The 16,364-nt window shown below is 39.1% G+C and overlaps 1 protein-coding gene across 1 annotated transcript in view; it reads right to left on the reverse strand.

The window, feature by feature from the left end:
- ppp2r3a (protein phosphatase 2, regulatory subunit B'', alpha) overlaps positions 1 to 16,364 on the reverse strand; it is a 65,270-nt gene that overhangs the window by 46,719 nt on the left and 2,187 nt on the right. Inside the window, exon 2 of the mRNA XM_056743499.1 lies at positions 5,561 to 5,627. The gene's annotated coding sequence lies outside the window, so the exon portion shown is untranslated. The remainder of the gene's footprint in view (positions 1 to 5,560; positions 5,628 to 16,364) is intronic.

The following is a 16,364-nucleotide window of genomic DNA, read 5'->3' on the forward strand; positions in this document are numbered from 1 at the left end:
GCAGAAATAGAAACCAATCAAAATGTTTTGTCCGTCATCACAGGTGATATAGACAAAAACACTCACATTGAAGAGCTTTTATTGCATGTTGCATACTTGCGTCACATCTGGTTAGAACAAAGTATCAATCTAATCCGCCTGTAATGCAATGCCTGAGGAGCTGGTGGGGGTAATTAGCAATTAATAGCTCATGATGAGCCGATCGAGTCGAAGCGAGTGTGTGATGCAGGCCGGGGTGAAAGTGACAGCTGTGTTTGCTTCAGAATATTTGACTTCAGATATGGAGCCCCAGCTTCCCTGCTATGCTACAGCTGGGGTGACAAATCAAAACAGGCAAAAAATTGGCTGCACGTCTGAGTCGATGCATCAAAAAACCCAAATTGTCAGCCTTGTCTGCAGACGCTCTATAATAGCCATCCAGTTCCATCCCTTTCATCTTAATGGCAGCTGCTCAGTTTATACACAATCTGACTTGCATGCTATTATCTTTGCCCATGGGTCTCGGTTTAATAGAAACTGGCGAATCACCTTAGCTATCATTTACATGCTTAATAACAAATATTTTGTTAAACTATAGTATTGAAGGTTGCTTGAGAAAATGAATTCAATCTAAAGCTACATCTGAACAAAGGGAGTTTTTGCCAGTATAATAATTTAGTAATAATGATACAGCTACCAGATGGGGCTAACTTCCGCTGCCTACAAGCCAGGTCCCGATCCCTTGACTGAACCCATGAGAGAGGCCAAACAAAACAAGTAAACAAATATTCCGGAGAGGATGTCCAGTACTGAGATGCAGTAGAGGTCCACGGCAACAACCTAGAAATGAACAAACCATCTGACGGTCAGTGATCCAACACTACAGCCTTACAGTTCTATTTACAGAGGAGAGAACAGCTATATTGAGTCCTTCATATCAACTGCATCCTAATTCACACACTCTTGAGTCCATCACCAGCAGCTTTCCAATTCAACATTTAGATCTTAACCGAGTATGGGGCATTTTAAGACTAGTATAGGCATTTCTCAACCATCCAATCAAGAGAGGCAAAAACCCATTTCTGAATTATTGGCCCTTTCTAAATAGGATAAGCCTTCTTAACGGTCTATTAGGAGAATGGAAAGGGGAATCGGCAAGTTGATATTTGCAAATCAAATGCATTTACCAGTTTGAAAACGCCCTAGAATTGAGAAACGCCACTTTTCGTTCTGTAAAAGACGTCCCAGTATCCCGAATTCAAGAACTCCAGCCTATCATATGAACAGCATCCTAATTCAAACATCATTGAGTCCAGGTTGGAGGCCCAAGGCCACAAGGGCAGGGTCGCAAAATGATAAATCACCATGACGTATTTGTGTAAGTTGAAAGCTCACACAATGTCAGCAAATGTGTTTATGTGAAGAAGAAAATAAGATAAAGGGGTAAGACTTGGCAAACACTGACGCAACTTTGAATGACCTTTTCCCAATAAAAGAACACCATTTCAAGAGTATACATGAACAAACTTGCTTTATGATTATTAAGCATAACCACAAGAGCTTGAACAAAGCTTTCATTTTAACGGAGCCCTAAACCTTTTTATTCATGCAAAGCTCTACCCTGATTTTATGAGAGACATATATCTTCATTAAAGGGCCTATTACTGTCAAGTCTCGGTGTAAAGCTTCTTAATCATGAGGATGTGTCATAATCAGAAACAATGACTTTACCATAATCAAATATCAAATATTAAACAGTAAACAATATTCTCTCGCTTCACTTATATGACCTACTGGTAATGTACGAAGAGTGGAAGAAAAATTGTGCCTTCTTATATAGCAAAGTCATTAAACGAAATCTGTCCATCTAAGGTCACGCTGTGCAGACTGCATTAAGCTGAATGGTGAATTATAAATATGGGCCTGGGTTGATTTCCCATTGGTTGCTGTCTGCCGACAGCTCTAATGATGTGAGAAAGGGAATAATATAAAAAGCAGCATATGTGGGCATAAGGAGCTGGAGAGAGAAGCTGGTGTTATGTTTTATTATGAGACCCGAGACTATTAGAATGCAAGCCATTGACGATATAGTGTAGGGCGACGCTTCCTTTTACAAGCTTTTTTGCATGTGGGTACAATAAATACTTTTAGAGAGCTAAATTTGGGCCAAATATGAACGGGCTCAAACAGTACAGAATCAGCAAACTTTGTTGACCAGCGCAGATGGAGCATCAACGGCCATAGAACATGATGTAGCTCAAGATAGCGTCTGACTGCCAATTCACAAAAACAATGCTTCGGTTTAGATAAAGAATAGAGTTCTGCCTTGGGTAATTATCTGTAACACGTGGGCCATACGAAAGACGCCATCCACTGCCAGACCGATTTGGTTTACTAGCTTACTTCTCTGCTGACACCCCCTTACTATTTAATGTAAGGCGTTTGTAATCTATTCTTAGCTTCGTCTTCGTGCATGTGATCCTCAGTTCAGGTCTGGTTAGTCGAGACTGTGCCATGTAGGATGGAGCGCACAGGCTTCACACATCCATCTTCAGCTGTCTGACAGAGACAGAGTGGCTCCACTTCCCTACGTCACAACCCACACTCAGAGAAGACGCCTCGGTTTTAAAGTGCACTTTGTAGAGGAGAACTGTGGTTTGCCTCCAGTAGGTTTAAGCGCTGCTTAAACCTCAGAAGTCAAACAAAGAACTATGCAATAAGCATCAGTTAGCATCACAGGAGTCAGATCAATGACAGGCCCTGTGCTTTCAGGCATTACCATTATAAGCATTTAAACAGATACATACATATACAACCAATAAAACACCTTAATATACGTTAATTGTGGTGTTAACAGCAGAATATAGACACTAAAAGGAAACTAATATGCAGAGAATAAAATGAATTGCTGAATCATTTTTGATGTAGAATGAACCAAATGACTCGGTCATTCATATGCTTTGCAAAAGAAGGTAGACAGTAAAGGTAAGAAAAATATCTTTGTTCAGCTGCAACAGGCACCTAAACAGCAATGTGGTGTTTTGTTTTACTACACCACTGCTTGTTTAAAAAAAAAGAGCACTGTCTCATTGTGTCACTTCTCACCATTACTGGAAAAGCAACCGGCTCAACTGAGCTCCCATCACCCAAAAAAGAAGCTAAGTTAGTAGACGCTACTTTTAGTTACACCCCAACACTGAGTCAGACACAAAATTAGAGACTGGTCAAAGCGGGAAGAGTAGGTCATTCTGCAGGTTCTTACTCCCTGGAGCTGGAGTCTCTCAAAGGATTATATATTCGTTCTTGAGTTTGGAGTTATTTAAGGAGAAGAGAAATGAGCCAGAGCATGACGTGCATACTGTTCTTTATTAGTCTGAAGTCCTCAATCACCTTTAATACCCAAGTTGTGTGCACTCTCTTGACAGAATAAAAACACTGTGGTGACAACACTAATAAATAATAGGAAGAAACCTAAATTTTTTAACTCTACTTTTTCTCTTACATCTGCCATTGATTTTGGTGCTTTATGCAAAGATGTCCTCACTCAAAGTTTGGTTTTCAATATAATCTTAATTATTAGATATGTATTGCCTGACGCTACAGTATGATTTGTCATCTAAACTGCAGGAATGTCTCATTCTCTCTGCTAACAATCAAAAACAATGCTAATTGGCCTTAGCACTGGTTACATAAAACCATTAAATCCAAAAATCGTGTTCTTTGCCCACTATGTTTCAGGGAAAAATATAAGCATTGCTCTCCCACAAAACCCATGGGGCCGCATAGAGACGTGCCTCGAGCACATCATTGTAGGCTGCTTGTGCTCGACTCAATCAAAAATGACAGACATAGTCTCAGGCTCCAACCAGATGGTTTTGTTTTCACTCAAGCCTTTGGGATGGGTTTACTCCTGTTATGCACAAAATTACACAGCCAGTGCGGAGACCTCTGGACTTACTTTTGTTAAAAAACACACATTTGAGGTCTAGACACGTCTAATTTAAAACAGCTGGTTTTATTTATTTATTGTATACATCTATGGCTGCAAAATATCTGTCCAGTCTTTCTTAAAAGAAAGGTTTGGTATTTGAGCAGAGACTCCATGTTTTCAATATTTCAACTCATGTGTTCCAACCGATGGATAAAGTGAATGTAAGGCTGTGCTGTTAACCTGTGATTAAGACAGTCAGAGGAAAACTCAAAGCAGTTAAAGAACAGAACTTCACATGTGGTTTCTGTCAGCTGTGATTTATCACACAGGAATAGGTTCACATGATGCAATAAAACAGAATCATCATTTGGCAAAAATGTTGCTTAGCTGGTAAAGGCCATATAAAACATGATCTCATTGTCTTTCATTGAGACTATCATTGGTATCACGCAAACCCCATTCACACAGCTGATCACACGTCACATGTCTTTACGGGATCTTCGCGGCATCTGGGTGAACGCACTCACAGATTCCATAAAATCACCGGCAGTGTGAATAAACCGAATCTTACTATCCCGGGACAAATTTTCTGTGTATTTTCCAGGATCTCTGTATAAAAGGCTAAAAGAGAGAGCACTACAACATTTGCGTGACATAATTCATTAACATAACTAATCTTTGCTTTTTTTTTCGACCTCACAACGAAGCATCTACAAGACAACAAGAAAGATTAATTTAAATACAGCTAAAGAAGAAAAAACATTTTGAAAGTCAGTCACTTTACAATATCTCCATAACAACAGCAAAACCTGATGTGTTTCTGACATCACCAGTCTGTCTCTGTCTGTTTGTCTGCATGTCTGAAAAAAACAATAGTTCTTCTCTGACTGTTCATTATAAATTTCAAGGTTTCACTGTGCAGACGCATTAATTTGAATTCGATCCTGTCTGCTTTGCCTGACTTTTTTTCTTTCAAAGGGAACTACACCGAGAGGGAGTGGTGACTGTATTTTCCCATAAAGAGAAATAATCCAAAGAATAAAATGCTGGAAGGTTTCCTGGGTCAGTCTTACTTCACTCCTTAAGAATGTCCCGTGAGACAGAGGCCAGATTGTGAGGCTGTTTTACCACGGCAGTAAGTGTGACTCATGTGCATTTCTGAGCACCGTGGCTACACTAAGGTGGACCACGCAGCGTTTCACACAAAGCCGTTGTGATTTGTAGGTTAACAGCATGGCTGACTTTCAACATCTGCTGAGAGTTTCTCTTTTCATCAAACTCAAACAATCTTCACAGGGCAGGAAAGTGAATTCAGTCAAGGGCTACAGGCTGTGTCATTACCGTCATGCTTTAGTTTTCTCAATGGCATTTGAAACAAGGTCCCTTGTCATAAATGTTACATTAACCTACAAAAAAGAAATGGACTTTACTTATTCTAAAGGAGACACACAGGTGTTCGGTATGGTGCCTTTGGGGCTCGGTGGTACAGTGGTAATAATGTAACAGCTCAACCTTTTGCAGCCATTACGTTTGTAGGAACCCAGTAAAATAACATGTGCTTGGGAGTTAGTTTAAGAGAAGAAAACAAACAAGCACCATCTGTCAACAATCACATGGGCTTAGTTTTAGCTACCTGCTCCTATTCATTACCTATTTGTTGTGAGTCCAACTCTGGCACAGCACAGCTCTCGCAATCCAGAGAAATCCTTACCGCAACCTGTGGAATACAGAACATAACACTGAATCAGTGTGTCGTTAAAATTCAAGCTAACATTGACATTTTTAAAACAAAAAAGGGCTTTTGGTTGAAATGAAAGACAGACATGTTATATACCACCCACCTCCTTCAACAACACCCAAGACTTTGTGACGTTTTTCCCTTGAAAAATTACTTATTCAAACGATTATGCAGTGCTATATGACACCATGAAACACTTGAATATGAATCCATTCTCTTCCACTAAAGTCTACCTTTACGGTAAGTGAATCACTGGCACCTACCCGTAATGTAACCACAGAACTAGTGTCATACTAAAAAAAACAATGCTGTTATTCAGGTTCTAAAATCATGGGAAAAGTGGCATACTTCTATAAACACTATAGAGATTTCCCATGTGCCCACATCTACTCTTGCGATGTTCTCCTTGACTTAAAAGTGTACAAGAAAAAAATGGATACAGAATATCCTCACTATAAAGAATGATTTGTTGTTACCTGGCTGCCTCAACATTTTTCGTTATTTCAACTTAAAGATATTATTCAAGGGGTCATTTTCCGCAAGAAATATGTGTTTTTCTGTCATTGATGTGTTGCCCATTGCATATATTAGACACGAAAAATTTAAAAATGTAAGTATCGGAACAAAAGATGCATTACATCTAATAGCAAAATGCTCACCAATACCTGCCTGAAACGCCTCATGTAACCACACCCCCAAAAATCTACGTCAGTTTGTGGTATGATTTGACTAAGACCAGCCAAATGTACGGTGGCCGCTGGGTGTCACTGCGCTGCAACAGAAGAAAACACATGCAAACATAAAAAAACACAAGCAAATTCAGAAAGCATCTGCGTTAGTTTGAGGACACATGCCCTGCAAATACTCGAAACACAAACAAACACAGAAACGCGCTACATATACTCGCAACACAAACAAACACAGAAACGCGCTGCAAATTCTCGCAACACAAACAAACACAGAAACGCGCTGCAGACTGCACAGATGACAACGGAAGTGTTTCCGGGGGACCGCAAAAACTGATGCACCTGATTGGGACGCGCTTCATTTTTACTGTTCAAATTCGTTAGTGGAGTTGTCAGCCACATTGAAGGTAGTTGCTTTATAACTTTATTTTAACTTTCTTAACGTACGTCGGTAGGATATATTATTAGCCTGTCGATTTGAAGAGTTTAACAAAAACTATGAGACATAGTAACTGCTCGACTTACTTGAACAAGTGTCACTTTAAAAAAGTATAATGGTTTAATGATTAATGACTAAAAACGTATTCTAGTCGACATAGTCAATGTGGCTGACAACTTCACTAACGAATTTGAACAGTCAAAATGAAGCGCGTCCCAATCAGGTTCATCAGTTTTTGCGGTCCCCCGGAAACACTTCCGTTGTCGTCTGTGCAGTCTGCAGCGCGTTTCTATGTTTGTTTGTGTTGCGAGAATTTGCAGCGCGTTTCTGTGTTTGTTTGTGTTGCGAGTATATGTAGCGCGTTTCTGTGTTTGTTTGTGTTTCGAGTATTTGCAGGGCATGTGTCCTCAAACTAACGCAGATGCTTTCTGAATTTGCTTGTGTTTTTTTTATGTTTGCATATGTTTTCTTCTGTTGCAGCGCATTGACACCTAGCGGCCACGGTACAAATGTATACGCAAGTAAGGTTGGCGTTCCTGTCAGTACAATTGCTTTGGAACCTGAAGTTCCAAATATAGTAAGAGGCGTTAAATTTCCGTCACACACATGCAGTATTCGAACGATCACTACGCACTGGTTAACTGGCCAATCATATCACACCTCGCTTTTCAGAACAATGAGCTTTGTAAAAAAATCTGTGTGTTTCAGAAAAGCGAGGCAAAGATATTGTACAGCGTTTTTGGACATTAAATTGTGTATACACTTTGTATTACATCTAAAATAAACAATAATATTCGTTTTAGCAGTGTCATTTGACTCCTTTAACATAAAATAAAAATATTAGCTAAAATAACTATTTTGAATAAAATTCACATGATATGAAATTAAGTTACCCAACTGTTAATTCAACGTAAAAATATTTGTTAATTCTTGGAATTCGATGTTAACTCATATTTTTCAGTTGAATTGACAAAAAAGCCTGATTGCCGGGTATCTTAATGGGGCTATGACGGTGGCAGTTTTTTACCGTAGTGGTGGTTATAGACAAATTAACCGCAGTGGTGTGGTGGTTGGAATGTATATTTTGTTTATATAAAAAATATTTATATTATTATATTTGTGTGTAGCCACCACATGACAAGTGGAAGAGAAATACAGACCTTATTGAAGTACTTTTTGAAATATAATATCCAAAATAAATGAGTATGATGTTTAATGCGCAAATGTCAATGTCCATGCGCGAATGTCCATGTTTAATGCGCAAATCCATCAGTAACACAGCAGAAACATTTAAATAAACATAAGTAAATAATGAAAACGTAAATAACATAAGTTAAAATATGAAACAAAAAGCTATTTTTGCATTGAAAACTTGAGTCAGTGGTGTATTAACCCTTGCAGTCCTTAACAATTCCATTTGAAACTAACCATTTAAACCTACCTACGCTTTCGAATTCAGATTGCCATAAAAAAGTAACTTTTAACTTCTCGTTGATAGGAAACTAACATGTTGAGACTGTTCAGATTAAGATGTGTACAGCTGCACTAAATGCGTTCAGAAGAAGTGCTCGGAGCGTAAATGAATAGATGCTTCTCCTCCACAACCCCGGGAACCTGCGCACGCTCCGACACCAAGCAAGCGGGTCATAGCTGGTTTTGATTTTATGTAACTGTTCATTTCAAAACAAGATCCAATCCAAAACCCGTAGAACCCCAAGTTTTGCCATGCATGCCCGTGCTTGAACGCACCAACGGTAATGTATGCCAATAATTTCTTTGTTAATATAAAATCTTTTGAATAAAAACATCCACAACTGAATGGCTGCAAATAAAAATCCTTGTCGCAACTGTCTTTTTTATTAAACTTATACTTGTCACAGTGACGTGAACTACCGCCGGTGGCAGTTCACTACCATCCGACCGGAAACAACAAATCAATAAACATGCACTTTCTATGGCAAGCAATAAGGGACAAACATATATTTAAAGAGCCAAGTTACTATATAAATTGCAATAAAAAATTTGAGTAAAGGCCTATTACTAATAGAAAAATTTAACAGTTTTGAGTTGACCAGGGGGGCAATATTTTAGACATCAGTTGATTAACGAATAAGTGATGAGCACTGTTACACATTAGTTACTACATTTCTGCAGAAAACTTTCCATTTCTTAAAAACTTTTCCTTCATATATTTTCTGCTTCTGTAGCATTTAAGGGCTGTAAAATTAATCACTTGGCAAATGGATTCATGACATCATTACCGTTTGTGTCACGATGTGTTCCAAAACTGCCTAAAAAATAACCAGAGGCTTTTGGAAACACTCCATGGCCACATTTAAGTGCTCACTTCATCATGCAAAGCTGATATATTTAGCTGTTTGCAAGTCTCGCCTGCCCGAACTTAGTATGGATCAATGCGAGTATGTTTCAATGCACATGCATTACCTAATGGGAAAGCCAAGCCATAGCCATAGCCACAACCAATAGCTTGTGCGTTGACTCGAAAAAGAAAAAAGATCATGATTGAGTAGGTGCAAAACTTCTATGCGCCATGATATATTTTTCTTGGCCAGCTTCTTAATCTTAGAGCTTTGAAGGATTGTTTTTCTTGGCTTTTGGACCTTTTGGCTAGTACGTCACTATCAGACAACTGACCAGACCAATGTCCACTCCTAAACCTTTAACATTTATCATCTTACTATTATAAAAATGCTAACAAACCTCTAAAATGATAATGTATACATTGAAGAATCTCACCAAAACATTCCTGCTTGTGAGTGACATATGTTCAAGACAGTTTACTACATACGTCTACTATTTCTACAACACCCTGGTTTTATTCACAAATACATCTGTTCCATTTTTAAGTAGATGCAGAGATGGTGGTCTAGTGGGTTAAACCACTGAACTGGTAAATCAAACGGTTGCTGGTTCGATCCCAGCAGCCACCACCAGTGTGTCCTTGAGCAAGACACTTTACTCCATGTTGCTCCAGGGGGATTGTCCCTGTAATAAGTGCACTGTAAGTCGCTTTGGATAAAAGTGTCTGCCAAATGACTAAATGTAAACGTAAGTAAAATTATAATTTGAACAACCTTAATAATCAGTTTAATTCTTATTGTAGGGGAAAATATGACCAGGACATGTTTCTAACAAGTGTTGAGAGAATGTTTACTGAATGTCGGAGGTATCAGTCTATTTGAGCAGCTAATGAACTTGTAACCTCATAGAAGTTGGGGCTATTTAGGTTCTGTATTTTTGGAAACCTTCAGATGAGCTCAGTGTTGACCTGACCCCGAGGTAAACATGCAAATATAAATGTCCTATTTTAACATGCTGCGTGATAGGACCTAGTTTGGCAGATGCAAATGATATAACAACCATTTAAAACAACAGGCAAAAACAAACAATGCAGTTTTCTCCATGGCAAGCTTGACTTTTACAAACCACTACACATGCATTTGCAATCCGGTCATTTTAAAGTTTAAGACTTGGTCAGACCTTTGCTAGATGAACAAGAATTGCAATGTAACCTCTCATGGCCCAAAATAAACAAAAACATAATGAGACTCAATCTTTTATACACCCTTCATAACAAGCTCTTACAGGAAAGCTGTTTTTATACTAATGGAGGGATACACACAATAACAATTTACACCCATTACTGTCCCACCCTGGGAGGAACCATAGCAGAATTTATTATTAATGGGTGTTAATCCAGAGCCAAGTCTTCATATTTACACGTCTGAAGTGAGACCAATAAACAGAAGCATTACAGAATCAGACAGAAAATTTGATTTCAACATAGTACAGATGGCTCAATCTATCAAGAAATGTTCTGCAACCGGAAAAAAAGGGCAGGTTCACACAAATTTTCCATCATATATTTCATGTCATTCCAAACCTGTCTGATAATCCAGAGCTACAGCATTTATAGATTTGGCAGGAATCAACCTATGAATGCCTGACCTGATTCACATTAACCTGAAATAGAAGAAAGTGTCGATGGTAAAATAAACACTTCAGATTTACAGCGTTCCTTTATCTTATTACCTTCTCAAGCTTTAAAAAACGAACACATAGCGCAACAACAAATACATACATTGTCTTATCAAGTAAACATTACAGGCCCTTGATGTCCCTCCCAAAGGATTCGTGATCAAAACATCAGCAAGAAATCACATCTTTGATTTTCACAGTAACATCTCAACTCTCAATAGCAACCTATGCCTGTAGATGCTTTTACTCTCCCTCTCTCTCTCTCTGTTTAATTCAGCTTTAGTAGCCAATCCACACCAGTAAGGCCACACCTGTGCTAGTGTACAACATCTGTTCAATCAAACTTCCTCTACTCTTAGTTGAAGTACAAGCCTCCCAGAAAATCCCTCTCAACTTTGCCAAAACAAGTCCTTCAGGGAGAGAGTGAGAGGAGGAGGGGACTTGGGAGCACGCTACCTTCCATGCAGTCTGCTCACTTTGCCCATCCAGCTGCAAGAGCATATGTAGCCATGGAAACTACTTAAACGCAGCTTGAAGGAAATGTGTCATTGTGTTTGAGTAATCCAGCAGAATAAATAGGGTGAAAAGAGAACATTTGTAAATAATAATGAAGTTTGGTCACATGTGGCTCAAAGGTCATTTGAAAAGTGCACATCTTAAGAAGTATTTTTGCCATAATATTTGATAGTGCGTGCAATGGTACAATACAATACTACATATACAGCCTAGCATTTATATGACAATCATGTAGACATGTTGCAACCTTGTTACAGTCTGTTCCATCCTAGGAACCACACCTATAATCAGGGTGTTTTCCAGGGAACAATAATTAAGATCTTTCCAAAAAACAATGCCTGAGCTCAGAGTTTATTCCCTGCAGACAAAGAAATGCTGGCCTATAATTTTACAGCAAAAGGTGCTGCAGATTTTAATCTATTGATGTTTAATTTTGCATGTAGAATTCAACAAGAAACCCACTATAGAAATTCATAAAGGAAATACATAAGTATTCAACAGCAGTCCTCCGAGAATTGTTAATCCCTGATGGCTTATAATAATCAATATTTTCTGAAAAATGTCAAAGGACATTAATAGAACATTGCAAAGAATTTTCCTGAACACTCCAAACTCTTTCTTTCACAATACCAAGACTAGTCTACAAATCCTATGGTTTTGACCTATCTGTCTTCATACATGTAGGTCTCGCAAGGTCCACAGGGGTGCCATTACCGGTTCTACATGCACTGAAATTATGCACATCAGCCTGCAAGGCAGAATGGATCACAGGCACTCTGAAAATCTTGACGCCCACGAAACCACCTCAGCATGGCCTCAGTCTAAGATCCAACATCCACTTTTTAATGCAAAAATACAAAATCGCAATCAATGAATCGCAACAACTGACCATCATGGTATCAGACCCGACGGGTAGCATTCATAAACAACATGAGCAAGCTCTGCATTTATGGGATGTGTCAAAACGTTTTAAAGCATGTTTTCGTCCCTCTCTCTTTTTTCCCTTAGGGACAGATCTGATTTACGATCTCTGCTTTCTCTCTATGTTTCCCCACTGAGCAATGGAGCCATTGGGGTGGAGAAAGAGGGAACGAATGCATGGTGAGCACTTTCTCCCTGAAGTGTTGGGGTGGGGCCACCCACTTCAACCCCAATCTGACCCACAGCTGCCGGATCCATCTAAACAACGACAATGTACACACATCATCACATTTAATACTTTATTAAATTTATTTTGATCAATGTGGTTTTGTGGCCATACAATGGAAGTCAATGGGGTCAGTATTGTTTGGTAACAAATATTTTTCAAAATATCTCCTTTCTGCAGATGAAGAAAGTCAAGAAGGTTTGGAAACCAGGTCATAATCTGAAGTAGGCACTAAAAATCCCCTGCATGTGCCAAACATTTCAGGATCCACCGGTCATTGTGTTCTGTTGTGGTAATGACGTTTAGAAAGAAAATAAACAGGGGAGTGGGGCGGCAACCCTCTGGTATTACTATTCCACATACTTGCCGTTCCCATGGACTCACCCCTATGCTGGTTTCCATAATTAAAAGAAAGGATAATTTGCTGGCTTTCTATCAGTTCACATTTCCATCGCCACAGTAAAGTTCAAAATCCTAATTTATCTCAACGTCTTACCCACAATAACATCATGCCACAGTAGAGGCAACGCCTCCCATAAAACATTTAACACAGTCTTAGAACCTTGTAGGGTTATATTTATCTGTCATTCATATAAGGCAATAAGAGAGGCACACACAATAGCTTTGTTCTCTTTTTCACTCTATTTTGCCCTCTTTCCTTTCTACGTTTCCTGTGGAACTCTTGGCAGCGCTCCTGCCACTGGAAGAATCTCTTTGCCTCCACAGCTGAGTGGACAACACAAAAGAGATCAGTGTTGCAACGGAGGACACAGATTGGCCAGCAGATTGGACATTTACTCATTACGCTGCATACCGCACGCTACAGGACTGTGCAATGACACCAGTGCTGCCCTGAGGAAACACATCCCGCTTTGAGCATGAGGAATCTCAGGCAATGGGCTCCGCTCCAGAAATGTGCATAATACACTCTTTATAAGAAAGACCTGCAGCGAGGTACCCCTAAAGAGCCCCAACCCCTTGTTTGGTTGCATTGTATAAAAAAAACCCAGGCTCAGGTTAGACGACTGAGGAAGGATTGAGGAAAGTTTAAAGGACAGTTTTGTGATAGGCATCATGTGCAAGATAGTGACATGGCCTTTTGGAAATGACCACCCACCACACTGAGCATAGGGACATCTTGATCACAGCTATTTCATCTGGAGGAATGAGGGATAATTCAGATGTGGAACTACACTGGAAAACACAATGATCTCCATTGTCTTCTTGATGTGCATCACCATCTTGCACACAAGATAAGGCATGTATGGTTTATGTCATCCATTATGTCACAATCATCCGTACCACACCAAAGAATTCTGGTTCCCATTTCGTCACAGATACACATAAATAATATGATCCTAAGTGATAAAAGTTCAACCTTGCAAGTGATTTGTAAACCAATAACCCATGAATTGCACATAATTGAAATACAGACTTTCAAAATTTGTACTACCAAACACAAACTGACTGTAATTCACCAGTTCAGATTATATCTACTAAACATAATTTATGCCCATCTGCTAAAGCACAGTGGAAAATTCTCACATTCTCATTAGCTGCTCTTAAACCTGCGGCACACACTTTTACATATCAGCTTCCTCACGCCTCTTGAACATCTTGCATTACCTCAAAAGAGATAATCTTAACAACAGAAAAACTGCACTCCACTTATAGATGTTCGCTGGGTTAGAAGAACAGATAAGCAGTTACTATGGCAATAGCCGAGTTTTAAATAAGTTGGAGGGAGTAGTTTTCAGATTTCTCCTCACCTGCCATGCAATCTGAATGCTTGAACAGACAAAGGCATTTTTATCACTAGAGGTCACCAGATTACTGTACTGCTAGCCTTTAACATTCTTTTCTTTCCATTACAAATGAACATTCTGTAGGGACGCTATTTGTAGTGTATACTAAGCCAGGAGAGTTTATAATATCATATGATGAACAGTTGATTCATCATATCAATATCATCAAATGCATGACTGAAACTTATTCAGAATACCAATATTTTCAAATTCAATCTGTCGATACGGGCAAGAATATAAAACAGTGAATTCCCGAAAAAATACTGATAAATGTCAACGTGTAATTTGTTGGAGGATCTGTTGACAGAGATATTTGGTGTATAAAGACCTTACATAATAAAGTGTAAAGTTTAAATTACCTTAGAAATACCTATTTCTATATACATACAACTCGGGTCCCCTTGCATGAAATTCGCCATGTTGTTTCTACAGTACAGTACAGTCCTAAATTGACAACTGCTTTACAGAGCGCGTTTCGTCAATACGTTAACTTCCTTTGGCAAAGAAGTGAAAAGGGGGGGGTGCAATGAGCTGTTGGTTGCAACTCCTCACTGCTAGATCCCGCTAAATCTCATACACTGGGCCTTTAACACATCCACATTGCATCGCCAAAAGTTGCAGTCACTCATGTCACTGGAAATCGCAAACTTTGATTACACAAAAGGAAAAGAATGATGTCTGACATGTGAATTATATGTTACTGGACGTTGCTGCCTGTGTGAAAAGGGCTTTAGAGCTTCAGCAAGCTCTCCAATATGAGTTATGACAGGGAGTTACCGCATCCTGTGAAAATAGGAGAAATGTCTACACACAAAAAAACTTAAGAGAGTACATCCTAAATAAAAAGGGTCATAAATCATAAACCGATCACATCATAGGAACACAGCTTGGGTTTTGGCTTGCATTGAAGCACAATCACATAAAAAATTGACTATTATTTTGTTAACTTGCCCATCCCATAGTTACTATCATGATGCATTTCATTAAGTGTTTGTAAAGTGTGATTCAGTGACAATCACCCTAGACTGTGTATTTTTTCCACCCCAAGCAGGCATTTCACCCTCCCTTGCAAAGACTGAAATGATGGAAAAACTCCAATCTAAACACTGCCTTCTGACTAACCAGGGCACAAACTTAACCAGCACTAACCTCTTTTCTGAATGGCCCCACATGAATCTCCAAAGAGGCACAAGCCTATAAAGAACTGTGGGAATTGAACCTTGGCCCTTAGAAATACAGAGCATTCAAAACAACTTTCTTCAAACAAAATAATATACTTCGAATCCTTCTCTGCCATGGTATACCTAGCTTCAACATTACGTATGGCAAGATCTCGAAGACCGCAATAATGTCTGAGATTTGCTAATATCTGTTGTTATGGTTTCTGAGTGATTTTGATCATAACCCCACTATTCCACTGGGCATCACTAGGGAGCCGTCACATCTCATTCCGCTAGCTTCAGATCTCCAATAGCAGCGAGTCTGCACCGCGCACACACAAGTCGTGAGCAGCTAGTTTTATTCAGAGCAGAGACAGCAGGGTTTTGTATGGAAATAACTGCGCGAGGCGATGGCCTCACACAACATGAACGTTTTTGCATCTAAATTAAACCTTATTCAGAAGGTTTCTAGGGAATCCTCTCCCTACAGCGATGCTGCAGTTTGCTAAAAAAATCTCTAATGTTTGAAGAAGGTTGTGGCATGGAAATACCTGAGCTTAGAATGGAAGAGAAGGCAAGTGATAAATGATGGACCGATCACGATCTTCATCTGCTTGCCTGAGGGTTTTCTTAATGTTCCACCGTGTTGGAAAAAAGGCTGTTTGTGGTGATATAAAATTTCCTGAGGTGATCTCTTCATACAATATAAAAGGATTATCCTGGGTGAACCTGGCATTGAAAACGTATTTCATTTACATTTTCTATGCTTACCAAGCCTTTCTGGTTTATAAACACATGCCGTGTTGTAATCCTAACATGTCATGACAGATATCATGCTCAGAATGGAAGGAGGTACACAATGACATTGTGGAAAAAAATGAATGAGCAACAAAATATCACCTGTTAACTTTGATAATAAAAACTCTACAATGCGTGTACACAAGTACGACTCATCCAAATATTT

Source organism: Triplophysa dalaica, chromosome 3 (assembly GCF_015846415.1).
Source record: "Triplophysa dalaica isolate WHDGS20190420 chromosome 3, ASM1584641v1, whole genome shotgun sequence".
Classification (NCBI taxonomy): domain Eukaryota; kingdom Metazoa; phylum Chordata; class Actinopteri; order Cypriniformes; family Nemacheilidae; genus Triplophysa; species Triplophysa dalaica.